General features: G+C 36.1%; 2 long non-coding RNA genes across 3 annotated transcripts in view; one reads left to right on the plus strand and one right to left on the minus strand.

Moving 5' to 3' along the window:
• The first annotated feature begins 245 nt into the window (after nucleotides 1-245).
• LOC105099641 (uncharacterized) overlaps nucleotides 246-27,609 on the plus strand; it is a 110,456-nt gene continuing 83,092 nt past the window's right edge. The window contains exon 1 of one of the 2 annotated variants that reach the window (XR_838114.3): nucleotides 246-374. This is a non-coding gene — a long non-coding RNA (uncharacterized LOC105099641). Of the gene's footprint in view, nucleotides 375-18,564; nucleotides 18,700-27,609 lie in introns of those variants that run through there. The other variant, XR_010379108.1, reaches the window with a different exon arrangement.
• The window catches only part of LOC116152064 (uncharacterized), a 659,999-nt gene continuing 656,888 nt past the window's right edge, over nucleotides 24,499-27,609 (minus strand). The window contains exon 9 of the long non-coding RNA XR_010379120.1: nucleotides 24,499-24,724. This is a non-coding gene — a long non-coding RNA (uncharacterized LOC116152064). The remainder of the gene's footprint in view (nucleotides 24,725-27,609) is intronic.

Here is a 27,609-nt window from a genome sequence, read left to right on the forward strand (position 1 = left end):
GACAGCAGTAAGTGATGGGGGCCTGCTCTGTTGAGACTGTCAGAAAGAGTGGCACAACACAATGCTGTACTCTTTTTGACCTTAACTTGGAAAGCCACAAGCCTTGTCAGTCTTGGCTATAAGACTCTTTGCCCCATCTCAGTGAAGGGCCACAGAACGTGCTAGTATTATCAGCAGAACACTCACGCCACAGGAAGTAACACTCAAATAAGAACACATCTAAGTAACAGTAGTAGCACCTTCAACTTGGAAGCCCATATTTACCCAAGTAGCACTTTCATCTGGAACAAACAACCTGGAGGATATTTTTAGTAGTAGTCCTGGTCATAGCAAATGCATCTGCTCTGGTGATTTCAAACTGCCTGTCTACTTCGGTGAGTATGCTGCGGGGATTTAAGAGGTTGCTTTAACAGCCTCACATATTAAACTGCCTGTAGCCTCTGATAAATAGATGCCTAATATTAGGTTCATCTTTTTTTGCATCAATAATTCTTGGGATGCTTCTACTAATCAAGGCTTTAAAAGGGTTTAAGAATTCAGAATTCTTAACCCAGGTTGCAAATCTAATTAGATGACAAATTCTAGAAATTATTCTCAACGGTGAATCACAAATCCTCTCTTTTGCTCCATTCCTGCTGCTGCCCTTCTAGGCCTTGCGGGTTCATCATGTTACCCCAGCTTAACACCCCCACGTGCAGGTGCCGCTGATTGGGCTTTGCTATCCCTAGTCTTCTCATTTATACATCTTGCAAATCAATTCCTGGCATACTTGCATAAAGGGTAACTCCAGTTACTCGGTGACCCTCTTCAATTGGTCTTTTAAGATAGGAGATGAAATCCAGCGTAACTCTTCATTTTGATGTTCAGTCCATGTTTCTTGCCTTAACCTTTTAAGGCACACTATGCTTCTGTTAAATTTGTCTCACCACTGTTTTTCCTATTGATGCCATGCTTCATTTTTGGCTTTTGGATTGTTTCTAATGTTCAAGCCTTGGCCTTTCTTCCTTCCTGGAACCTCTTTCCAAGCCCACTTTGAGCTTCCCATCCATCCCCCCTCAAAGGGCTTCTCAGATGGGTTCGCTCCCTGAAGCATTTTGATGTCTTAAAGTAGATGAAATCGCTCCTTCTTTTGAATTTTTCAAATATATAGTTGACAGTATCAACCCTTAATTATCACATACTTCCTTCATAAGAGTTACTCTTACACATCTCTTATTTTTCCCATTAAAATACAAATTTCTTAAGGTTTGGGACTATGCCTTATTCAGCCTGCAGTGCTTGAAGTAGTACCCTGGTCAGTAATTGATCTGTACAGCTACAGATTATGTAACTACATATCTAGTTACACATGTATTTATACATATTTGAATTAAAAAGATAAAAGAATTAGGGTCACAGCAAAAAGACAATAGGCTACATCTTACTTTATGGTGACTTAAATCTTCATGTGGCTTCTTGTTTCTAACTGTTAAAAACAGCCCCCAAACCACTATGTAAATGGCAGGAGTTTTTTAATCAAAAGGTTACAAAGCTTGAACACATGATTCTGAAGCCAAAATGGATAATTAAAACACTCCTTCAATGACATGTTTTAAATGGAGTGCTTTTCTGTTACATCTACCTGAAGAATAATATTAAGGATTTTTTCCACCTACGACTTTTGTCTCATAATAAACTGTATTGGAACCTTTTTATGCTCCTTCTGTAAAAAAGCATACCTACTTCAACATTTCCTTAGATGGCATGCTGATCACTTAAGAATGTAACTTACAAATTATTTGCCAAGTTATTCTTACAAACTGGAATTTCTACTGAGGGAAATTATTTTAAATGTTTGGCTGACTTGGGCCTCCAACAAATAGTGCTTGTCAATTAATATTAAACAATCATATGAATATGGAGATGAAAACCTGAATTACACCTGTGCCATGGGATTTATTATCCTCCTCTCACAATGCCTGGGGTATGGAGGCTAAAAGCTCTAATGCAAACCCTGTATTATTCATTGAGAAACATCCAGTGAGGACCATGACTTGAAACTTTTGCAACTGTTGAGGACTTCTATAATAAAGCAGGTTTTTTTCAGTGTGTCATCTTATCACAAAGCAAAAATGCTGATGAAACTTTAGTGCTGACTTCAAAAATATCATCTTCCTTTTGAGTGGGTTCTGGATATAAAATATAGGATCCGAGATACCAGTATAGAAAATTTGGAATATAAAGCTTTGTTTTGTTTTCATTGTATAGTACAAGAACAAAAGATTAAATAATTAACCTAAAAAAAGCCACATTCAAAGGGTTGGATATTGTCCAGGCTAGCTTGGGCTGTAGAAGAGCTGATGGACATTTCTCAGCTCCCATTTGGCTGTGTTTCAGAGGCCTAACCACAAGTGGTCAGGGATTCAGAAGTGGATGGATTGTCTCCTTGTTTTTATCATCAGTGTACTGTGACCTTAGTGGTCATTTAACCAGCAGCATTTCTGTGTGTGTTTAATGATCATGGAATGTGAGAGTGCGGTGGTTAGGAGCAGGGACTTTGAGCCAGGCTGCCTGGTTTAAATCACTGCTCTGCAACCTAGTAGTTCTTTAACCTGCAGCAAGTTGTTGGACCTCTCAGAATCTATTTCTTCATCTCTCTGGCACTACAGTCTGGGTGAAAATCAGTGCAGCTTAGAATTGCTCTTAACCTGGGTCCCTTCTAGTGACTTTTCCAGAGAAAAGTTTGCTAATCCCCAAACTCCTGAACATAAAGATGACTTCTGAATCCCTGAGGCATTTAAAACATAGAGACAACCTGGGCTCCTATGATTTTCTCCAGAACGGAGGTAGGGGTTATCCAGACTTCATTCTGAGGCTCTGTTGCTACTGCTAATGGACCTGAAACCCCAGGGGGATCTCCAGCTCTGACTCATCCTAACCCGAACTCACTGGATACAGTCAGAACCCACTAGGGTGGAGAATGAAGCAAGTCAGATCCCTCCTTGACTCACTCCTCTTGGCTCCCTCTAAAAGCAGGGCATTATCTTCTGTAGTGTCTAACCTCACCGCTGGCCTTCTCTTTTCTCTTTTATTTCTTTCCCAAAGTGGAACTTGAGCCACATTAGAAAGCCAGGCAATCTAGCTGCTGCTTCTCTGTGAGGGCTGATGTTCTTTGCTGAGACTGGTTGTCTGAGTAACAGAGCATGATCTCCTGTGCGCATGACTGAGTAATAGTTTCTGGGAGACTGTGGAAAGTATGCAATATTGGCATAATAGATCAAGACTTTCATCAACATAAAAGGAAAGGAATTACAAGGTACTTGCTGACAGGGAATTGTAGCTTGAGAGGGCACTCAGGGGGCAGATACACTAAAAGCATTTTGGCACAGTGAAGTGTATTTCCTGGACAGATGTGTTTCATTCGTGATGGAAGGGCCTCGCACTTCTCACGAGTTCTAACACGCCAGTTACAAGTCAGCTGAAGCCATGTTGTGTCAGATACTGTTATCACAGGAAGTTCAGTGTTGTCACCCCCTTAAGGTGACATTACTTCAAGAAAGCCAGACCAGAGCTGTCTTCAGAGAAAAAGGCAGTGATCCCATTTTTATTTAGTGTTTTCTCCTCTCATCTTAGCAGTCAGATCAGGTTAAAAGTAGTGATGTTTGGTTTCGCGTGTATGCCCACACAATCCTGGATTTTTAGCATACAACTTCATTTTGCCTTTTCCAATTTCTCCTTATAGATTCCAAGCAGTGTTAGTATTACTGACACTCAGAGGGCTAGCTTACAAAAGTGTTGCCTAAAAAGAATGGAGATGTTTTCTCATTTTCTCAGAAAAAGAAAACCCTTAATAAAATAATTACTAACATTTTAGTGGCATCACAAATTAAAATGCTTTTCCTATTGTGGTGTATGAGAACACCTGGGAGGTGGAGTTGTTATTTTCCTCTAGTTTCCACACTGCCTGCAACTTTTCAGCTCCTCCTCATGCCCGTTATTTTCTTTAGAGAGGAATAAGTAGATTCCGAGCTTTCCTTACCCTGGAGAGCCCCTTTTCATCATAAAGTCTGATAAGAAGGCCCAGACGTAACTGCAGTGTCCCAGACTGCCCTTTGCACCAGACGGAAGGTAAAACGAGCCGATCAAGTAACAAACTACAAATTGATGCAGGCAGCGAGAACAGAAGACTGGTTTTCTGCCCTGTAACGTCTGCATAAAAGTGGAGAATATGGTTAAAAACATTGGCGGCAGCCAGTTACCGGAATAGCCAGCCCTTCCAGGAACAAATGCATTCCTAATGAACCTGCGGACACTGCACTTACCGCAACAACAGCAGGCCTTCTCACACACGCCCTCCACAGTGCCCCCCTGCACTGGGTTTATTGACCTTCTGCAGCACTGATGGAGGGGCAGGCTGCCAGAGAGTGAGAGGCACAGAGCCATCCAAAACATCTTGGAAAGGCCTCGGAGAGAATTTTTTTAGTGTTTAGAAGACACACTATTCTTCTCTCTGCCAAAAGCCTTTTTTTTTTTTTTTTTTTTTTTTTTTGGTTAAAGAATTCAAGGAGTGAAAAATATATATATATGGTTTTCTAATGACATAGTCACGCTATCCCTTCCAAGACCCACAGTACCTCCCGAGATTTTGTTTCATACTAAGGCGGCTCAAGTGTCTTGATTGTAGTATAAACATACATTCTGACTGACTGAGAAAGGCTTTTTCCCCTGTCACTGCTCATTTACGCGGGTTTGTAATCTTCCTGGGTAATGAGCAGTAAGTCTAGCATGAAGAAATACCTTCCGCAGGACACAGCCTTACTTAGACACTAGATAGTTTGGACCTCGGAACTGACTGAAGAGAGAACACGGTTTTTCCTCATCTGACTATAACCAGAGGAATGAAAGTCCTTAAAGAATGTTTCAGTCACCACAAAGTCACCACCTGATTCACAGTTGGGTACTCATGACAACTTAAAACATCCTGATAAATATAAACTGCAGGTTTCAGGTTGGAGGAAAGATACCTACCCTATGAATCAAATAATTCTTTTCCTGAGAAGTGTTTTACATTTTCACACTTGACCAAACTGCCTAAGGTTAAAAGTTTCAGACCTAGTGAATCAAACATTACCATCTTGCTCTCCTTTATGCAAAAGATGGCGTCCCTAGAAAATATCTCACTAGCTGGAATAATTTAGTTCTTCTGGCAAAGTACTAAAACTAAAACTGACATCCATTTGCCTCTTCTTTTAGGCATTGAAATTAAAGTGACTGAGTTTTTCAGCCAGGATCTGTTCTGTTTGTGAACAATAAAAACCAACAATGATATGAGCTGCGGGGCTCCAGGTAAATTACTCATAGCTGTCATCACCATCGTATTCTCTGCCCCGCCCTAAAGCAAACACAGATAGAGACAGTGATGCCAGAAGAAATTGCAATCAGACATTCAATTCTCAAGCAGCTATTCTGTATATAGATCTGGAGTAAATAAATTATACAGTTGCCACAAATGCACATTTTACCAGTGATGTTACTGACTCAACTAAAGACCACATCTAGTAAAACAGTTTTAATGACCAGCTCCAGACATTATGCTGTGCTGGTTGCTTGTAGTTGGCACTCTAACTATTGAATACGTGGCTCTATCTTCAACAGATTGGGTTGACCTGTTGATTTGAAACCACTTCTCAACAGTAGTTAATAGAGGCTACCCAGCTGAGATCAGAGGAGTTGAAACAGGCCTTTATGACAGACACAAAAGAAGTTACTTGTTAGACAGTCAAGACTTAAATGCATCCTAGGATCCTAGATCTGTAAATAACTAAAGGTACTAACTACCACATGTTCACCCCAAACGTCACCAGTTGCTGTGTAATTGAAGAACGGTGGTATCTCTTCACCCTGACCACAAACTCGTTTGTTTTTCTGCTTGTTAGCATGTAAACCAATGGGCATCAGTGCAAGTGAAAGATAATGAAGGTCAAGTGTGAGATTTCTTAGTAACTGATCAAATGAAAAGAGAGACATACTTGATTGACATATTGTGAAAATGATGCTTTAAGACTTTGAATTTCTAGGGTATGGGATACCTAAGAGGGTACCTTGAAAGATCTCCCCTTTTTAATATGTTTCATTAACTCTAAAGCCACCTCTTTCGAGAATTTGTGGTCACATTAATTCCTCCTGACTCTAGTTATTGCTCCATTTGGGAAACATTTTTTTTTAGCATGTAAGCAACAGGTCCAATTTATATTATATTTATTTTTTGTTTGTTGGGGGGAGGTAATTAGGTTTATTTATTTATTTACTTAACAGGGGTACTGGGGATTGAACCCAGGACCTCGTACATGCTTTACATGTACTCTGCCACTGAGCTATAACCTCCCCCCATATTTGTTTATGATTTTTGCCCATGCTTCTTTAAAATTATCCTATTGGCAAAATTATTAACTAGCCAAGTTTTGTTGTGAGAGATTTTTTTTTTTTCCTGTAATGTCTGCTTGGCTGAAAAGATTGATTGGTATCAGATTACACATAGCCTTGAATGGGATATAAAATACTTAGACTTCATAACCTACCAGGAGGAGCTTTTATAATGTACTTCTCCCTGGGACCCACACCCAGGGTTTCTGATTCTACTTGTCTGGATTGAGGTCTGAGCATTGGTACTAAAGAAAACCTCTTCACACGTATTGATTAGGGTCCCAGAAAAAATGATTCAAATGAAGAGACTTTAATAAAGGGACAACTTGCAAAAGTGTGAGCAAGATTAATGCAACAAACCAGTGTTAAGGAGAAGGTGGCCAGATATAAGTCACATCTGGAATCTATGTAGCCTGGCCTAACTGTAGTCATAGAAAGATGAAACTACTGCTAAAGATGTAACTCCCAAACAGAAAAAGACTTAGAGAAAGATACTCTGATCTCTCTTGTTCTGTCTGCCTGCCACCTGTCAATGTCTCCCATTGGCCAAATTCAGTGGGGAAGGGAGGTGGTGCACTGTATGGGGGTTATCCTTCTGGAGCACAGAATGGGGTACAGAGGATGAAGAATGTATGGGAGGGAGCAAATAGAAAATAATGAGAAAGTAATTACCTCTTCTGTACAAAGTTTGAGAGCTTCTGCTATAGATAGTGGGAGGAGCAGGAGGCCCATTGGATTACGTAACCTGCGATTAACATACATGGTAGTGTGGACTTTGAGACTGTCTAGTCCAACACCTTCATTTTCACACTTGAAACTGAGACCAGAGAGTAATAGACACAACCAGTGTCACACAGTTAGAACACCTAAAACTTAGGACTACAAGGTCTCCAAGTTACCAGACACACAAGTGGTATGATGACAGTGATATTAAGGAAAATTAATTTGGCAACAGTGTGCAGAATACCTTTAAAAAGAAAGATCTTACAGGCAAAGACAGAAGTTTGGAAAATATTGGCAAGAGTTTAGGGTCAAGATTTTAGGATTCTAAACTAAAGCAATAGAATTTGGAATGGAAAGGAGGAAACGGATTCTGCAGAACATGCAAAAAAAAATTTATAGACTTTTGTAAATTATTGTGTGGATGAAAAAGGTGAATGAATAAGAATTTGGAGTCAGATATGAGCTGAATAATTCTTGTCCAGAAAAATGAGAAAGACGTGGTTAATAGCAATAAAATAAGGACTGGAGTAGAAGCTGTTTCTATAGGGAAGAATTCAGTTTTGGGTGGGCCATGTTAGTGGAATATGAGTTTACAAGTCCATTGTCAGTTGGTGATAGCTAGAGTGTGTGGTTTCAATATATTGTATATAGTAAGTGTGTCTCCAGTCTTAAGATATTTGTAGTTACTGGAGTATCTGGAGCTCAGTTTTTATCCATATTATATATTGTGCTCATTTGTCAAGCAGGGAAGATCCTGGAGCCACGTTAAAACATTTATTTATTAGGGAGAAAATGGAAGCCTTTCCTAGTTATTTTCATCACTAACTTACTGAACTGAATGAATTATATGTCCTTCAATAAGTTTCAAGAATATTTTATTCTTGAATTTGATATTGATACATCTGCAGGTTTCTAAAAATAAAATCCAAGTAACAATAAATTTGCCTATTTCAGATTATGATAAATATACATTGTATTTTACTTCTTTCTTTTCTGTTTTTTGTTTTATGCCAACAAAGGATGATTCTGTATTAAAATATTAAGAACTTGAATAAAATTATGAGACATAAATGATGTATACTTAATTCAGGTTGAGTTCCTGCTATCTGGGTAAAGGGGTTTCCAAGTAAAGATGGTCATTATAAACAATCAGAGATTTTTTGGAAAAAGTGTACAAAGAAGAAACAGTTTTTATCATTCAGTCTCTGGATATATTAATTTATATTGCTATCTGTCCTTCTAGCCAAACAGCCAAACAAAAGTAAATAGTTTCTCAAAACTAAGCAGTCATTTTGAAACAATTAAACTATACCTCCCGCTAACTTCTGTGTTTTATTCTATAACTTCCCCTGTAATTTCATGTAGTCACCCTTTAATAAGGATGTTTGTTCTGACAAAGAAGTAACATTTTCAAAAGATGTCTTCTCAATATGGTGATACTCTATATTTCTCTTTTTATTCCACCATCTCATTTATACTGCAAAAAAAGGTGGAAAATTAAATTTTAAAATTCTAACTTTATTAAAATTCTGAATTTTAGAGTAAATAACCCCACTTAAAAAAAAAGCCATTTCAGTATGGAATAATAAAAAAGAATGATGGAAAAACAAAAGGAATTCCTTTCAAATAAATCTTATTAGGTGGTGCAAGAGTATTTTCTTTTTGCTGATAAGTATATTTATTTGGAATTGATAGATCAGTCTCTAATAGGCAAGTCTCTTTAAAGTTACCAACAAGTAGTTCTTTCTTCCACTATGAAAATAGTCATATTCTTTCTCAGACTTTTTTTTATCTCAGTAAAACCAGTGATAAATTACTCAGATATATTAACTCATTCTGCTTTTTAAGTAGTATAATTTATTTTGCACACCTTGCTCAATTATATTCAACTACAGTTTCTTTGTTATAATTAAAGTTAACATTAAGCTCCTAAGGCACACAGTTCCACCCAAGACTTGCAGAAATGCTGAACACATCAGGGTCCAAACTGTTAGGATTTCAGTTAACCTCTCCTGGGTCCATAGTTTCTTATGAAAAGACTGATGTTGGCATTTGCAACCCATATACCATCGTAAAATCATGCTAATCAACTCTGAAATGTCATGAATTGAAGATCAACTTTATTTTTAGAGGGTATTCTATTAGGAATTTTTTGGTAGCTCTGAAGGCTCTGTGAACTAAGGGAAAAATAATCTACATTACATTAATTCACATTCCACTGTCAACCACATTACTTTGAGACTTTGCTCTCAGTTTCACACCTTGTCCTATTCCCATATGAAGCTGACTTCTGAAGAAATGCACAAATTTTCTGGTCTGCCCACTCTTCAAGGGGTAGATCATAAATAAAATCAGGCAGTGTGATTTTTTTTTTCCTGCTGCCCACTTCTAAAGGTTTCCACAGACTCTTGGAATGAAACACTTTAAGGCACAGTGTTTATTCTTGCTTCATGATATTTATATTTGCATGATGCTATAAATATGAATTCAAATGCATTTTTAAATAAGCTGATGAATAATACCACCCAAACCTTTACATTTTAGTTTTTAGAAGTAAGATGTCATAGTCTAAGGTGTAAAATCCAAATGTAGCTTGTAGGAGGCAAGAAGTGAAAATGAGTGAGGATTTTTTTTTTCCATGATGAAAAGTCCAAATGACCAAGTCCTGTATCCCTGTTTGTAGGTTTTACTCACAGCGTGAGGAAGGCATGTCAATTTAGTGTTTTTTGATACATAAGACACTTAGTGGTTCATCAGCGATAGAATGATTTCCCTGTGGGTTATTTGTCAGTGTAGCTAAGAGTCCTAAACCAACCTCAAATTCCAGATAGGCTGTTGCTCTGATGGTCCATCTTCCTCAAACTCAATTCCTAAATGTTGAGCTTGGACTTAGTGAAAGTTTGGGAATGTGGGGTGGGAGAAAGTGGGAACAAGAACAATTTATATGGCTCATCATTATTTTCCAGCCCTGATGGTTATTTTGCTGTGATCTGTCTGTACGATCCCCATCCCTCTGCCCCCAGTTCTGCTCAGTTCCTTTGCGAAACTTGTTCCTTTTATGACACGTTTGAGAGAGTTTCTTGTGTACAAAAACCACCAGCTCTGTTACGCTGGGGCTGAAAATTTTGTTGTCATTATCGTGATAATGAGTCTGGGTACAGAATAAGCTTCTGTAACAGAGACACCAAACATACAGTACCTTAAAGAAGGTAGATGTGTATTTCTTCCTCTCATATAACTCCGGGTGAAAATGCTCAGTGTGGAAACCTCAGCATGGTAGTCCAGAATCCAAGCTGTTGGTTGATACAGATTTCTTTGTCATATTGCTTCTATCTCTGGATCCAAGAAAATTTCCTATTCTTGCCTTTTGCCATTCAGTGGGAAAAGTAAAGGAGAAAAAGAGGGACCAAGACAAATTATTCTTAAGGACAGGACCTGAAAGTTAGACATATGTCTCATATCCCACTGGAATCAGCTTAGATCTAAGATGCAAGTAGCTGGAAGGGATGCTAGGCAATGGAGAATATAACTGGGTAACCATGCAGGGAAGATCTCTAACAAAAGGAAAGAACAGGGATGAAGAATAAGAAAAATTAGCAGCCTCTACTGCAATAACCATATTCTCACCAACTGAGCTGTTAATATACTAAATATAATGTGATATAATTCCATAATATAGTTTATACTATAAGATACTGCTAGGTATAGTAATTTAATTAAAAATCAGGTAAAATTCTCTCGAGTAGATATTGTCCTTTCATATTTACATTAGGAATAATTTTTCTTGGTACACAACCTCAGAGAGCTAAAATATGTATGAAATAGTCTACATTTATCAAGTACATCAGAGGTACGTGTCTAATCCACACTCAACATGTGTCCTAAATTTATAGTCTTCCGGATGAAGAAAAGTTTCCTTTTTTATCTGGGTATCTGCTTCTGTGAGACTTCCAGAAAATTTTCAAAACGTAATTTAATATTTCAATGTTCTATCAATTATTGTCTTAAATATTTCCACTGTTATAAGTCCTTAAAACACAGTTTGTCACTGGTTGGTTTTTCTATCAGTAGAAACTCTTTACTGTTTTTACTATATTTAAGAATGACAGGTAAATGAAAACTTCCTCAAATAATAACCAGTGAAGTGTTAGTGGAAAGTGTATAGTTAGCTGGAATCCAGTAGAGTAGTTGATGGCACTTCATCTTTCCAGCTGTTCTCCGATGAGGGCAAGCAGAGTGTGATATTAAAGGAATAAATGGATGGAGGGATAGCTTTAAAGAAAAGGGTAATGATTTTAAGCAATGCAGAGCAATAGCCCTAGAATCCAGTCTCCTAAGCAAGAAATCTTTGTGTAATCCTCTCTTCCTCCACTTTTCCCTTAGTCTCTAATTTATTACTTCATGCACAGTCTACTTAAATTTCTCAGATCTATTTCCTGCTCTTCTCCCAACGTCAGTAGTCTACTCCAGATGTGAATTTTTGCAGAGATTCGTAGCTAATTTTTCTGCTGCTCGTCATTCACTTCTGTACTATATTCCTGCCATAGTGTATGCATTCCACAAAATGCACATCTATTCATGTCATCCCCCTAAAGCCCTTTGAGGCTGACCATAATTTTCAGGGTAATATAAAATGTCCTTAGCTCAGTATAGGTGACCTTTCATAATCTAGCTTTTGGTATCTATTTATTCATAACAACAGCAGCTTCTAAATATGTCCCCTCCAACAAAATAAAATGATTAGTCATTCCCTAAATGTATCCTACAGTTTCACACCTCTGAGCCTTGAATAATATCTTTACCTTGTCCACCTGGCTTTCTTCAAGACTCAGTTTAGATTTCATGAAAAAACAAAAACAAAAACAAAAACCTCTTCCAGGATAATTTTCTGTGTGTCACATCAGGGTTAAGTGCTCCTTCTATGGGCACAAATTATATCTGTTCGAGTCTCTATCATACCATTTATTGTACTGTATTGAATGGCATCACTCCATATAACATTACATGCTATGCATCAGTCTAGTCTGGGTGTTCCTTGAGAGCACAGGCTATGACTTATATCTCTTCTTACATATGTCTTCCTTGTACCTAGAACATTTAATGAAAAGTAATAGGTACTCTTTGAGAGCTTGTTCAAAATAATTAGTTGATATAGTAAGGATAGAAAAGTTTGGTGGTATTTTTTAAGCCTTGCAAGCATTTTTCCTAGATTTAGACAAATCTGTTACTTTCTTCACCAGCTAGTGGTATCAAAGAGATATACTAGAGAGTTTCAGGTCTTAGGAACCCCAGATAAGATGTATATTCACGTTACAAACGAGGCACCATATATACCTATTTGAGTAATTCCTTATTTAAATGAAACTTAAAAAAAGCACAGGAAGAAAAGGTTTTATATTAGTCTGTATTTAAATAAAAGATGTTGAAGATGTTGAATTAGACTGAAACAAAAATGATTCCATTGGTACAAATTCCTAGAAGGCTTTGCAACTGAGTACTGGGTCACATAACAAGCTGTCAGTGAATCAATTAAATATCCATGTAAGTGACTGTAAGGACTTCCTTCACTCTCTGTGTTTACATTTGAGAAAAAGCCACATTAGCAACACATTAACTAATAACAAAAATTAGAGATCTTAAAGTTTTTTTTACAAGGGAATTATTACATATTTTCTATTTAGAAAAACTATTTCTAAACACTGAAGTCCTATTTGGAATACTGTTTAACATACTGTTTTACTGCTACTCTGAAAAATAATTTATACACCCTTCAGAAATCCACTTTAATAAGATTTGGCCAGCTTGAACTATTTTTGCCTCTGATGATTTTTTTTAACTTTTTCACTCTCTAATTCTGCCTAGACTGAAATGTGTTCTTATTAGGGTGACAAGATTACCAGGTCATCTAAATAAAACTATAGAATCAATTGGTTTGAGTGGAATTTCTACTAATTTAATTATTTCTTCAATTCTGGTTGTTTGGTAGAACAACTTCTTCGCTTTGTTACTAGCATTTGCTTAAATTGTCAGCTGATTTGATGTTACCTAGATAGGGACAAAACTCATTTTGCTGGAAGCATTCTAATAAAATTGACAATCAGTTTTACTTTTGTTGTTATTACTGCTCTTTTCCTTAAGAAACAAATACTGAACGGATACTCGTTATAAAGAGTCCTTTCCCTTAAAGAGAATCTCTGTGGATTAGAAGAAACTTAAAAAGTAGTCAGTAGTTTCTAAATCATATTGCTCTTAATTCCCGTTTTTAAAAAAGGGTATAGAATTCCTAAAATAACATTGTATGCAAAGAACGAAGAGAAAATTTGTATTTGGTAGACTAAGGAAACTCATGGGTTGAATGAACTCTTTCCCCTGAATTCTTTATAAACTTCCTCTCTATACCACTTTCAATTTGAAATAAACATTAACAATAGATACTGAAATGGTTCTTTGATAATCTTGAAAACAACCTCCCACCTATTTTCCTCTTCCTCTTTCCTTCTACTTCCCCCTTTATTAGGTCTTCTGTTTTCAAATATCTGATTCAAACATGAAAATTAATTCAAACACCTTGCCGGTTCTCTGTTTACCATTTTTCTCAAAATGAAGGCCACATTCTCTATAAGTAGAGTTAAAACTATTAATCCAGAAAAATCTTGGTTTTACTTTTGAAATGATATTTGCTTTTATTTTTTAAAAAAAACAGTGTAGGTTCAGGATTTATGCTTGAAAGAAAAAAAATCTGTATTAATTTTTATTAGAGGAGTTTTGTTTCACCATGCTTTCTGCTTTCAGAATCACATTCATGTCAGAAAACTCAAATTCATGGATTTAGTTTTCCTGTTTTAAATCTTAATGTATGACCAAAGTATTTCTTCCTGATCTTAACCCATAATACAGTTGAGTATTTTGGCTAATTCATTTCAATTTACTGCAAAGCCAGATTATTAAATACATATTTCTCCTTTCCTTCCCATATATTTTCCATTTATAATTGATGTATCTAACATGGTGTAACAATAATAAAGTAGATGCATTATTTAATTTTAAGACATTTGCCTATGAGCAAGACACTGTTATGTGAACAAATTTTGTCAATCATAAAGGTCTGTACAAATGCCTGTTAGCACTAGTCTCAACATTTGAGTGTCCTGTGGGTAAATGGGCCTCCTCAAACTTCACTCTTGTACAGACCTTTTCATATAATTCTTTCTTTTGTGATTTGCTATCAAACAATTAAATGAAAAAAATATGCAGAATTGTGACTCATATTTCCTAAGAATTATACAATACAGATAAGCACATTTAAGCAGCTCCCAAATCATGGGTATTTGCCCTTTCCTTTTCTGATACAGGATCTCTAGCATCTGTAGAGCCTTACCCAGTTCTGAGTAGGAGTTCACACAAGTATCTCCCTAGAGCTGCAGACTATTATGTCACGTTCTTCCACTCTGCTGTCACTCTCCCACAGACTGCACTTCCCAAGTCATGATAGTAGCCCCTCACTGATGCTCATTGTTAGGTAGATAATATTCTAGATGATTTAATATTTATAAAATATAAGCAGTACATAGAAATAGACAAAGACATAGATATATGTGTGTATACACATATTTTGTTTCCTTGTTTATTTTAAAACACATTTGTAACTTACAGAATATATCATGGAATTTTTAAATGCACTTGCATGTATTTACCTTACTGTGTTTAGTTTTATTTGCTAGTTTTTACAGTTGCATAGTATTTGAGAAGTGGCTATACCATAGCTTGTTTATCCAGTCTGTCACTGATGGATATCCCGTTGTTTCCAGGCTTTTTGTTGTTGTTATTGTTATAAACAGTGCTCTAATGAACACCTTATACATGTATTGCTCTAGATTTTAAATTTTAATTTAAAATTTAAAAAACAAGGTAACTTTATTAAAAGTGAGATAACTGGCTTAGTATCTGCAATTTAAATTTTGATAGAAATTGCTAAATTTCTTAAACAGAGTGAAATAAGAGTTTATTTTTCTACATTCCCATTAACTAAAACTCCACACATATGCACACACACACACCCCAATATATCTCACTACTATTAAAGTGATTATCTTGACCATCATTTGTGAAGAACCAAGACAGGTGTATTTGTTGCCCCACCGAGATCTTTTATTATGTTTACTTTTTCTACATATAGAGAGATGTTAATTCATCTTTTTAAGTCATTACAATATTTAACTTATCATTATGCAACAGCTTAACTCTTACTGAATTCTGGTTTACTTAAAAGTGAAATATTCACCTCCCTGCTCTTCCGAACTGCAGAGACTGGAGGTATGTGTTCTGTTTTGACACTATTTCTTAAAGCAATTAGGCCTCTGAGGCGGAGGTGAAGAGAAGGTCAGTGGAATTTTCCTTCATGTGTGTCTGTTTATCATTGGAGAAAGCTGAGTTCCTGTTATGTAGAGAGCTTGAATAATTCTGAGTTTTGCTACGGTTCTGAACTGGGGCTGTTATGAATTGTTCAGTCCAAAGGTTACAGTAACAACCATGTTAATGGGCTTGTGGTTCCCTCATCATTCATAATGCTTTTCAAGACTTACACAAATCCTTTTCCATTCCTAAAGATGAGCACCCTAATTACAGCTTGCCGTTTGACCTTACGCTGAGTTTTGGATTCTAAAAACATATGGACCATTTAAATGGAACCAGCAAGCAATGAAAGAACAAACTCTGTACCAGAGTCCTTTTTCACACAGGAAGAGAGGGGATTCTTATTACCATTGCAAATTTTCCCTTTATGCACTTTATGTATCTGAAGCTGCCTGTGGGTTTTGCACATGTGCGCTGAAGGTGTTTACACTCATCTTCCTGGTAAAATGTAATAGCACAGACGTGTTACTTCTCAGTGACTGTAAGGCAAAGGAACCAGACAACCGAGGAAACTGCCCAACGTTAGTGGCCAACAGACACACGTACACACACTCACACACCCTTGCACAAAATTACAAAGGATAATGAGGATCAAATGTTCAGGGTTATCATTTGGAGGATAATTCTCACTTGCCTTTCCTGATATAGAAGCAGTTTGTCATTCAGGGCTATGTCACTACTTAACACAATGTTGTATTAGATTTCAGACATCCTTCCATCATACTTGTGCCTTTGCCTTATCAAAAATAGAACTTGTACAATTATCCAATTTTTTTGTTTAAATTGACTTGCCTTTTTACTTAAGTGCACTTATTTATAAGAAAATATATGTAACTACTCTAAATGAACAGCTAGAATCACTGAAATAAATAGGAAAATAAAAGTAAATGCTATCAAAACAAAATAACATTTAATTTTAGCAAGATACTATTGTCTGCCAAAGGTTCTGAGCCTTAAGTCTTATTTTTCTTCAAAAAGCAAAAAGATTGAAAGATAATTTTAAAAGGTCAAAATTTTAATAATATATTCCAAAATTTTTTCCATGTTCCTGTACTACTACAGATCACTTCTCAGATCACCAATGGTAAATAAGCACATTTTGGAGAACAGTAAATAGTGTTTGTCTGCCTGAAACTACCCCGTGGACCTCAAATAAGATACATGTTTCATTTACTGATGCATGAAAGAATTATAGCTACAATTCAGGTGTTACTCTTATTGAAGCAGAGTGGCAGCACTGATTCCATCAGACTCCCATTAAAACCAAATTCTTACTCTGTTTATTAACTGATATATCTTTTTGTATATGAAAATAATGAATTTAAATATTTGTCAAATAATTAAATCTATATAGGGGAAAATATGGAAATTTGCTTGTTTGTTGGCATTTTCAGTTACTATACTGGCATATACTTAGACCATATTTTCATTTATCAACTCCTCTCCCAAGGAAATCTATACATGGTCAGTGGGATATAAATAGAAAATATCCAAATTTGAATTTTTATTATTACTCAGGAATATTTTGTCTCCCACATAGGTAATAGAGGTAAGAAAAATCTCAGCATTTACTTCTAATTTCCTCCTAGAGGTTTCCTTCCTCACTCTTTTGTCCATATAGTGTGCCATCCACATTTAAAACCCAGATTAAGGAATGAGGAATCCTTGCTATGCTGAAGATTTGAAAGTGGGGTGTTAGGATGAGACCCATTTTCTTCTCCATTCCCAAGTGACCCCACTGTTAGACTATTTTCAAAGAGAAAACCCTGTATTGTTCTTTAAAAGTCAAATACCAGTATCAAATATTCACTGAGTAAAAAAAAGCCACTGTGTATTTTGGGTTTGTTACCGAGTATTCAATCTTAAAAATACTTTTTGAAAAGTCTATTTTCTCACCTAACTCAGCAAATAGTCAGTACTCACATATAGGAAGCACCACAATAGTCAAATAAATTATATATAATGTTCTAGGCAAATTCATTGTCTCATATTTCAGTGGAATTGTTATTTCCATAATGGCAAACCAGTAGAAATTTATTTTGGGGTCTTCATAATATTACATAAGTGATCAACCTACTCCATTCACTTCTTACTCATCTTTTTAAAAACAATTTTTATAAGACTGAAATCTCTTAGGAAACCTTAATATTCCTGGCAGGTAAAACTACAGAATATTTGTCCAGATGTCTTCATATCAGAATTATAGAAGCTACATTCATCAAACTAATTGGTTAGAAATGGCAAATATCTTAGCTGGTTCTTCGTATTTTCTTTCAAAGAATGCAAGAATGATACATTCTTTAACTCTTAACACACCTATAGATTAACATTTATCGTAATTTTGTTCCATTTACTTGATTAGGGAGATGCACTCCCAGCCTCTTACAATTGGAATAATGGTTGTAAAGACAGTTTGTACTAGTGTCCTGAAACTGCATGTAACTCAACTTTCTTTCCTTTCACCTCCCTGCCGCCAGCATTCTTCCCTCTCCCCCTCAGCCTTTCTCCCTCTTCTTCTCTCCCTAGTTCCTTTATTTAAAATATGTACATTGAGTGCCTGCCATGTATGAGGTGCTGTTGTACAAGGATTTGGGGACTAATGGTCAGAGATTGTGGTTAATGATGAATGTTTTTGAGTGAAAACATCTGGAGTTGAAGCTGAGCTGTATTATTTAGTAGCTATGGTACTCAAAGAGTGGGATAACATTCTCCCTGGACACCTAACCTCTGAGCATTTTTATACTGACAGGGAAAGTGAATTTTTTTTTGGAGAGTTGTTGGGTAGGTTATATAAGAACATTCAGACAAGTCACCTAGCACAGGACAGGGCCTGAATAATATTCAGCAATCAGTAAATGGTAACTGCTTTGCTAGTAATTATGGAGTCCATTCCCTCAAGAAATTCAAAGTCAGAGAAGTTAGAAAATAATGCAGTTTCATTATGATGGGCTAAACCTCGTAGTTGGAGGAAGTGGGAGACATAAAAAATACAATGAAGACAGCCTTGAGGGGGACAAAGATGCTCTTCTGGGAGGTGACATCTGAGTGGAATCAAATCTTTCAGGACTGGTTGGGGTGTGCTGGTCCAGAGGACAGATGGCGAGAGGACAGGAAGAGGGCTGGAGAGCGTGCTTCAGGCGGATGGGAAGCAGCCGCATCTTCGTAAGAGCCAACTGGGTTAGCTGGAGTCTGGAGTACAAAGGGAAAAGACATGATCTTAAATAGGTGTTCAGAGACAGATTAGGTACAGCCTTACATGTTTTGCTGTGGTGTTTGAAGAGTGGTGAAGAAGTTTAGGTAGGGGGGTTACATTCCAGATATCGTTCCCTCTAAAAAAGGTCACTTCTGCTGCAATTTGGAAAATAGCTTGTGCGTGGGGAGAGAAGCACGACTGAAGGCAGAGAAAAATAAAATGAGATCAAGAGATGCTGAAGGGCTAGAATGGGAGGAATTGGAGATTGCTTGGCTGGAGAAAGAACAGCTTTCCATTTTCTTGGCGTGGGTAAATACACAGGAAGAGGATCAGACCTGGGGAGGAAGATAATGGTTTTTTAAAATTGTTGTTATACTAGTGTTTAAAAGCTCAAAATATAGACGATTATAGGAAAAATATAGCAAACCTCTATGGTCTCAGCACCTAAAACTTAGCACCACTATTCGATGAAGTTCTCATCAATTTCTCTAACATAAAAAAATAGGACATTATAGATAGAGTTCAGTCCCCTCTGTTTCCATCCCTGGTGTTTTTCCTCTCCCCTCCTCTTCAAAAGTCATTAACAGTCATAGATTTGGTGAATATCTTCCCATTCAGTATTTTCATATGCATCACACACACATACCACATGCATACATAAATGCACATACAGTATTCTAAAATATTAGTTTAAAATATTTTAGGTTTAAGCTATCAGTGTTATACTAGAGCTTGTATTTTTATTTATCATTTTTTGAGATTTATGTCTATTTATAGATATGTCTAAGTCATTCATTCTAAATGCTATATTCAGTTATATGAATAAAGATTTCTATATTTTTACAATTTGAACATTAAACATTTTTTTATTTTCGTAGAGGTACCCATCAAAATGTTTACCATATTTAACAATGCCCAAGAGTATTGCTAACCTTTCCCCAAATTATATAAAGATTGTAGACAATCATTAACATGGTCTCTTCCTTCTCTTCCGTGTTAGTGTTGACTGGTATTTGAGCTCAGTCTTGTTCTAAAGTCACACAGTTAGTTATTATTATTATTAGCTATTGTAGGTTTTACTTGTATTTACAAATATGTTTACCAGTTTCTTTGCTCAATATTGTTTCTTCTTATTCTGTCTCCAGGGTTCATTCCATCTTGATGAAGTATTCCCTCTGTTCACTTTTAATTCATTATCTGTTACAGGTTTTTTATATTTTTAACATCTCTGTAATTAGGATGCACTTTACAGTTGAGGGCTATCATAGTTTAATTAATAGCATTTTTCTTTTATTGGTGCATTATACAATTGATGACATCTTAAAACCAGTGAAATGTGGTAGTTCATTTAGTGAGAGTCTATGAGCAGAGTAACTCTTAGACTGTGTGTCTGAAAGTATCGGTATTTCACCTTCACTCATTAATTCTGATCATAGAAGTTTAATTTGACAGGCATTTTCCCCTAGCACTTTGAAAACACTATTCCATTTGTTTCTAGTGTCTATTGATGCTGTCAGTTTAATTGTCATTTCTTTGTAAGTAATTTATCTATTCTTTCTCATAGCTTTTAAGATTGTTAAGACGTATATGAATTTGATTTCTCCATAAGCCTTCTTTATTTCTGAATCCTGGAGACCATCCTGAGAAAGTGACAGATAAAAATTGAGTATTTCTATAAAGTACAGCAGTTCTGAAGATGATTGTGTCAGAGGTGTGGCTCTGGTAATAGATGGCTGCGCTGCTAGGTGATGAAGGGATTTCGCCTTGAGGTTAACAAAAAAGAAAAACTGGTGTACTGGTTCCCATGTCTAGATGCACCTAGAAATTATCCAGATTATGACAGGGGCTGTGATAAAGACACACACACAAATAGAGAGGTTGAAATACTCAATGCATGAAAAGTTGGTAAAGCCAGAGAGAAAAGGAAGAAGGAGAAAAGGTGATAAAAGTCTTTTATACAAGCCTCTACAATTCTGGTTTTCTCCTGTGGGTGAGGGAGTAATGGCCTCAGGCAGCATGGAAAGGACTGAAACAGTCTGAACCATTCACTCATCTAAAAATTGTATAGAAAAGATTCCTCAGATAAGACACTACCAAGATTTTCTAATCCCAAATCTAACATTTTGTGTTTCTACAAAATGAAAGCTTCAGCTGGGTCAAACTGTAGCACCTACTAACTGTTCCTGATACTTTCCATGTTCTTAATTTAGCCTTAAAACTGATATGATTATTGGAGTTATTTTTAGTTAGAAAGGTTGAATTGGAATAAAGAATTCAAAATATTTCACATTTCATAAAATTTACATTTTTTTATTTTTATGAAACGCCTGTTTTTATGTTACTGTTTAGGTTGGCCTGCTTTAAGGAAACAGCACTTTAATGATCTACTTTGAGGTGGTTACCAATACAGAATACTTCAATTTAATTGCTGTTTGAGATATTTGCATTAATAACAAGGATCTGTGTTGTAGCAAAAGGCAAATGGAATGTATAAATGCTCTTGCATTTCTAAACTTTCTTGTACTTTTGGCTCTCAAGGAGTTTATGTCTACTCAGATTTGGGGAAAATATTACCTCTTATATAGAGGACTTTCTCTGCTAAAGAGAAGACTCTACCCATGACTCCATCTGTTCCCAAATCAGTGCTGCCTGGCAGGAGTACAAGCTGGTGGTCTGTGGGTGCATTTTCTAGTAGATATATTCCTTTTCTTATTGGTGGTATAAATTCTGTTAAGCATCGTTTTTCCAGAATAAACCACTTTCCCCTACTTTGAGTATCTGCTGAAGCATGTACTCCAGCTTCTTGATGATCTCAACACAAACGTCACATGGGTCCCTTACTCCACAGCTGGCCAATTTGATTCTTAGGTTCCAAAGCATCAATTTTTGTCCTTTTTTATGATATTTTCTCTTGAACAATATATTCTGTACAAATTTGTAATCTTCTACCCATTATCAGTTAAAAAGATTTCTTCATCCAATTTTCTATTGTAATCATGTATCTTATGTGGCCTTTTACTAGCACTTTCAGTCTTACTTCTTTATACATATTTGGTAAACAGTTTAAGTTTCAAGTCAAAAATAACCACAAACACAGTGTAAAGTTAAGAAAAATTGGAAGAGACTATGACCTCACATGAAAGCCAATGTTGTTTGCTGGAATTGGATGGAATTGGGTATTTTTGTTCTGGACCATAGTTTAGAAGTTTGAGGACTTTACAGTTTTAGAAGGAAGCTTCATCAAAATAAAACTAAACACACAAACATGTTTCAACATGTTAGTTTTGACTGTATAATGCATTTACATGGTGCAAGGAAGGTGTATGTCAAATATCCTCCTGTTGACTTGCTGCTGTTGTGATGTGAGCATTAGTGATTGTGTATGTGTATGTATGAACTTGTCTGCTATTACCCTTAACTCTAACTCAGAATTACAAGAACAATACATTTTTATTGTAGAACATTTGCAAATATGAATACCAAGCAAACAAAAATATAATCCTAATACCCAGGGGTAAATATTGTCAAAATTTACTGGTGTATAAATTTGGCAGTAGGACTGACCTTTTTGGACTGTTCTTCATTATTTGACTCCTCTTAATATTAGTGTTGGGTATTTTCTCCCATCATTAACTTTTCTTCTAAAACATGTTTTATGACATACTTTGTATACTATGTATATGTTGGATCATGTATTTTTCTTTTTTCCCCCTTCTATCAAGATACTCTGTTACCACTAGTTCCAGTTGAAGACTCCATGTAGGATAGGGTATACAAAACTCCATGTCTAGTCTCCCTAGTCTCCCTTTATATAATTCCCATACTGCCTGACAGATTATTCAGAATTCTTCAAACATTCTTCCTGATTGATACTGTTACTTATTCTTTCTTTTTTATTGAGATATAATTGACATATGACATTATATTAGTTTCAGGTGTACAAATGATATTTTTATATATTGTGAAATGATCATCACAGTAAGTCTAACATCCATCACCATACAGTTACAAATATTTTCCTTATGATAAGAACTTTAATGATCTACTTTCCTTAAAACTTTCAAATATACATTATTATTAACTATGGTCACCACGCTATTCGTTACATCCTCAGGGCTTATTTATTTTCTAATTGTGGAAGTTTGTGCCTTTTGACCACCATCACCCATTTTGCCCATCTCCCATCTCCCCATCCCCTTCCCCCCACCTCTTGGCAACCACCAATCTGTTTTCCGTATCTATGAGCTTTTTGTTTGTTTTTAGATTCCACATTATAAGTGAGATCATACAGTATTGGTTTTTCTCTGTCTCATTGCTTCACTTAGCATAATGCCTTCAGGGTCCATCCATGTTGTCTCATAGGGCAAGAGTATTCTCCTTTTTAATGCAATAATGAAATAAAATCATAAACTTTTTTTCAAACAAAATGTATCTTTAATTATATTTGCAAACTTCACATTAGTGTTGGAAAAATTAAATGACTCTAAGATATTTTAAGGTCAAACTATCAGTCTTAAATAATTAACACTTTTAGCAGGACTTTCTTTTAGTGGAACTTTTAAATTTATTTCTTTCAATAAACTTTAAATAATTATTTTGTGAAAATTACTACAAAATAGTGCTGTAGTTATAGTGTAATGGTTTTTGAAATCTACCCCCACCTTTTTTTTTTTCCCTTGTAAGTGAGACTTCCATGATAGGAAGGAAAATACTGTGAAAGACCAGTATGGCAGCCATGGATGTGCCCTGCTCAGGATCTTCCTTCAGAGAGAACCCGCTGTGAGGAGTTACCTGACAGTGTTCAGCTGCCACGTGTTCATTCATGCTGAGGTTGTGTTCTGTCAGTCAGTGACAGAGCACTGTAGGGAAACTTGACTCCAGCCTTGTTGCAGCTCCCCAGCTAATGGTCAGTTTTTGCCCTGGGGCTACCCATTGGCCCAGCTAAGACTTTCCAAGAGCTGCACAGCCATCTGGGTCTCTTTTAACTCAAGACTCTTCTTTCTTGCCCCTCTTCTTTCAGACTGTGATGCAGTATGACACCTGTGAAAGTCTTCCCTCCCTTTTTGCTTACTCTCTCCTCTATTTTCCACAGGCATTTCTTCCAATAAATCACTTGCGCTTCCTGTTCTGTCTTCACATCTGCCTCTAGGGGACCCAGACTGATAAAGTTTTATGCTTCTACTTGGTTGTTTGTGACTGCAGTGGTCTATGTGTTAGAGTATACAGTCAGTACTATTTAATACATTGCATTTATTGTTTTGCATTGAAAAACAGCTCTCTCTGCATATATCAGCATGATCCAAAGAATGACAGAAATTAATATTATCTCATCGGTAAAGCCCACCCCAACAGTCAGTGAGAATTCTCTTCAGTGCTAAAAAGAAAAAAAAAAGTTTCAAACAGATGTTCCTTGTATTGGAACTTTAAAACTACCAGCATCAGGCTACAGGATAATGAACAGGAAACACGGTCCAGACCTGAGGGCTCAGTCTCAAAAATTCTCTGGTCACCACCCCAGTTGCCACACTCTGAGAGGAGGCATTAGGAAATCCCATTCACTGTATTTTCAAAATACACTAGCAATTCCAAAGGTTTTGTGGTCAAGGAACTCCCACTTCCTGTTGACAATTTGAGGAGGCTGCAAGGGTTTGGCAGCATAAAATGAGTTCTGCATGTAGCCAGTTTCCTACCATTGTAGTTCTTTGGGAGGGTAGCCGCATACTGCAAATGCCTCCTCATTAAGATAGATTCAAAAGAAAAAAAGTCCATTAGGCATAGTTTTATTTATTAAAAAAATGTATTTTATTCATTACATTTAAAAAGAAAGAGAGTTTCTCTATATAAAGTAACTGAGACAGGAGAAGCAGCAGAAACATATGAACTCTTCGCAGTAACTCTTAGTTCAAAGCGAAGGATAAACCAGGAGATACTAAGCAGACAATGCTTCAAAAATCTGTTTTCAAACCAGTGGTAGGGCAGCAGCAAACAGACTATCTGGAAAACAAAAAGTAAAGTAGTTTCCGCCTGAGAGTTTCTTTTCCATTTTATCCAAGCCTAAATAGGCTCTGTCAATTACCTGCCACATTTAAGTCAGTGTTGCTCAGATATTGATCTCTGTTTCTCACAGGAACTAAAGAGAAGCTTATAACTGAAGCAACGTTGATTCTTCTCTTATCAAGCTATGGCTTTGTCCCTTCGTTGTCTGCATGTCCCTCCTGACTATACCACCTCCTCTAAGAATTTTCCCACAAACTGGTTTAGTAGAATCTGGGCTGTGTACTCTCCAACTGTGTCTCCATGGACCATACACATTCTCTGCAGTAACAATTAACATGCTCCAAATATTTGTTATGCATCTGTCTCCAGAAATAGTGATATCCTTTAGGACAGGAATATGTATTCTACTCATTGGTGGGTCTCCAGCACCTTGCCTGGTTCCTGGCTAGCACTTGATAAGTGTTTGTTGTAAATAGAGTCACCAAATACTCACTTTTGAACCAGACGGTCCAGATCATGAGCTTTCTTTTCAGAAAATTTACTTCCAGCAAATAAATATAGTCTATTTAAGTAAATTATATTTATATTTTGAGATTCTCTTTCCAATGGTAGGTCTGCCGTTTGACCTTCTATATTAACTCACTGACTGACTGTAAGAGTTGGGGGCCCTTGATGTTACATCAGTGAAGGTGCCCCTGTGAGTATCTCACTGGAAGTTCACTGGCAGAGTTCTGAATGTACATGAGCTCATGACCATGTGGGTAGCACATACTTAAACACTAAATAAATGCAGAGTAATGTGTTTAAAAATAAGCTTTGAGAAAGTTATTCAACATCTTAATCTCAAAGTAGACTCAATCTCGTTCTCATTCTGAAATTTCTTGACAAAAAATATAATCGTATTTCAAATTAAAGGTTACATTACCCTTTAGAAGAAATCAGCTTTTTTTTTTTTTTTAAATGTGGGTCTCCAAGGTAGATCCAGGAGCCCTCAGGTATCCATAAAAGTAACTTCCTTTCAAAGTTTTGTCCTATGATGCTTTAAACATTTCAAGTTGAGAAACCATGAGAAAGCCCCTTCTTTTAATGATTATATTAAAATTTTATAGTTGTCACCATGTAATAAAAAACCTTCCTTTAAATATAGTTTTCAAGAAGTCAGTGCCTAAGTATGATGTTCATTTTCTTGGTAGAATAACATTTTTTGCTAACTTACAAATCCATTTAAGTAGAAGTGCTATTTTAAATATTCAAATTTATTGAATTAAAATTTGTGTCAAATTATTGCATGGAAATAACAGTATTAATAATAACCATAATTATCCTGTTCCATGTGTTTTCTGAATATTTCTATTTTATAGTATATATGTTTATAAGTTTATATTTTATAAAACTGATGACACACCTATGAGGTAAATATTAGTATCTGTATTTTAGGGTTGGAAAAGTGAGACTCAGACATTTAAGTGACTTGAACATCTAACAGGTAGTAAATAGCTAAATTGAGATTTTAATCTGGAATTTTGTCAATCCAAAGCAAATGCCCTCAACCCCTTATCTGAAAACATCTGGTGTCATGTGGAATATGTGGACTGTAGGCAGAGGAGTTTGAATTGGGATCAATAAAAACTGAACATTGAATATGTATTTCAAAGTACTTTTCACTGCTCAAAGATCAAAGACAAATTTCTGAAAAATAAAACCAACTTAATGCAATCTACATTTACTGTTACATATAGAATGAAATCCATATTATCACTGATAAACTAAAGCTATGCTTATTTCTTCTTTATTCAAAATTTTTATCAACTGTGTTAGATAGTATCGCTGAACTCATATGGCAGCCCTAGTTGATCTGAACTGAAATATGAAAATCTTTTATGACAAAATAAAAAGCAAGAAAGTGCAAAACACAGACTGCAGTGGGAGTAAGGTCAAAAATACAGAATTGACCCCAAAATAAAGTTTTACTTAAAAAAAAAAAAACTGATCAATAATGCAAGTGATAGTTGAAAACAATTAAAATGTATTACTTCCATGGTCATAAGTGTGAATTAAATATTAAAATTATGGATCCTCTATAGCAAAGGAGTTTTTAAAATTATTACACACAACAGTTTATATATTTAAAATTCTTAATTATTAATCAATTAAGCAATGTAGGATTTGATTTCAGCTTCAACCCAATCTGGAAGTGTTTTGTTTTGTTTTGTTTTTTTCTGCCTAAAAAGGAGTGGTTATTAAATACTCTTCATCACTACAATTTGCGTGGAACCCAGAGATGGCTGAGCAAGTCTCAGAGGGTTTATGGACAGGACATATAGAGGGAAACATTATTTCCCACCTGAGGAAGCAGCAGCAGGTACAGTACAGGGGGTTTTAGATGGAAGAAAAATCTCCTCAGCAAAGTATTTGGTAAAAATTACGTATTGAAAGTAGAGTTGGAACAGTTGCAAAAACAGATACAGAACATGTTCCGTAACTAGAATGTGGGCTCTGAGACCAGGCAGATGTGTCAGCGCTGGTCTGGGACAGAAGCTGTGTGAAGCACACAGAAGAGAATGAGCAGAACCCACACTCGTTCTGTATCTTTATTAACTTCCGATTTCATGATCAGAAACAAAACAGCTTGCCAGTTATGGGTATCAAAGCTCAGTGGGCTTCTTCCACTCTGAAAATTTACATTGTCACATATATGCAATAAAAGCTTAAGGAAATACATAAGGCATTCTTAAGTCACACATTTCTTATATGTAAAAACTTCTGCTCTTTCTTACTGTTAGTTTGTTTTAGAGACTTCATCCTAATGGGAAGAAATTGAGCTGAGTGCGTTTACATAGCATGAGACACTATTTAAAGAGAGAGGAGAGGCAAACATGAAA

Source organism: Camelus dromedarius, chromosome 3 (assembly GCF_036321535.1).
Source record: "Camelus dromedarius isolate mCamDro1 chromosome 3, mCamDro1.pat, whole genome shotgun sequence".
Lineage (NCBI taxonomy): Eukaryota > Metazoa > Chordata > Mammalia > Artiodactyla > Camelidae > Camelus > Camelus dromedarius.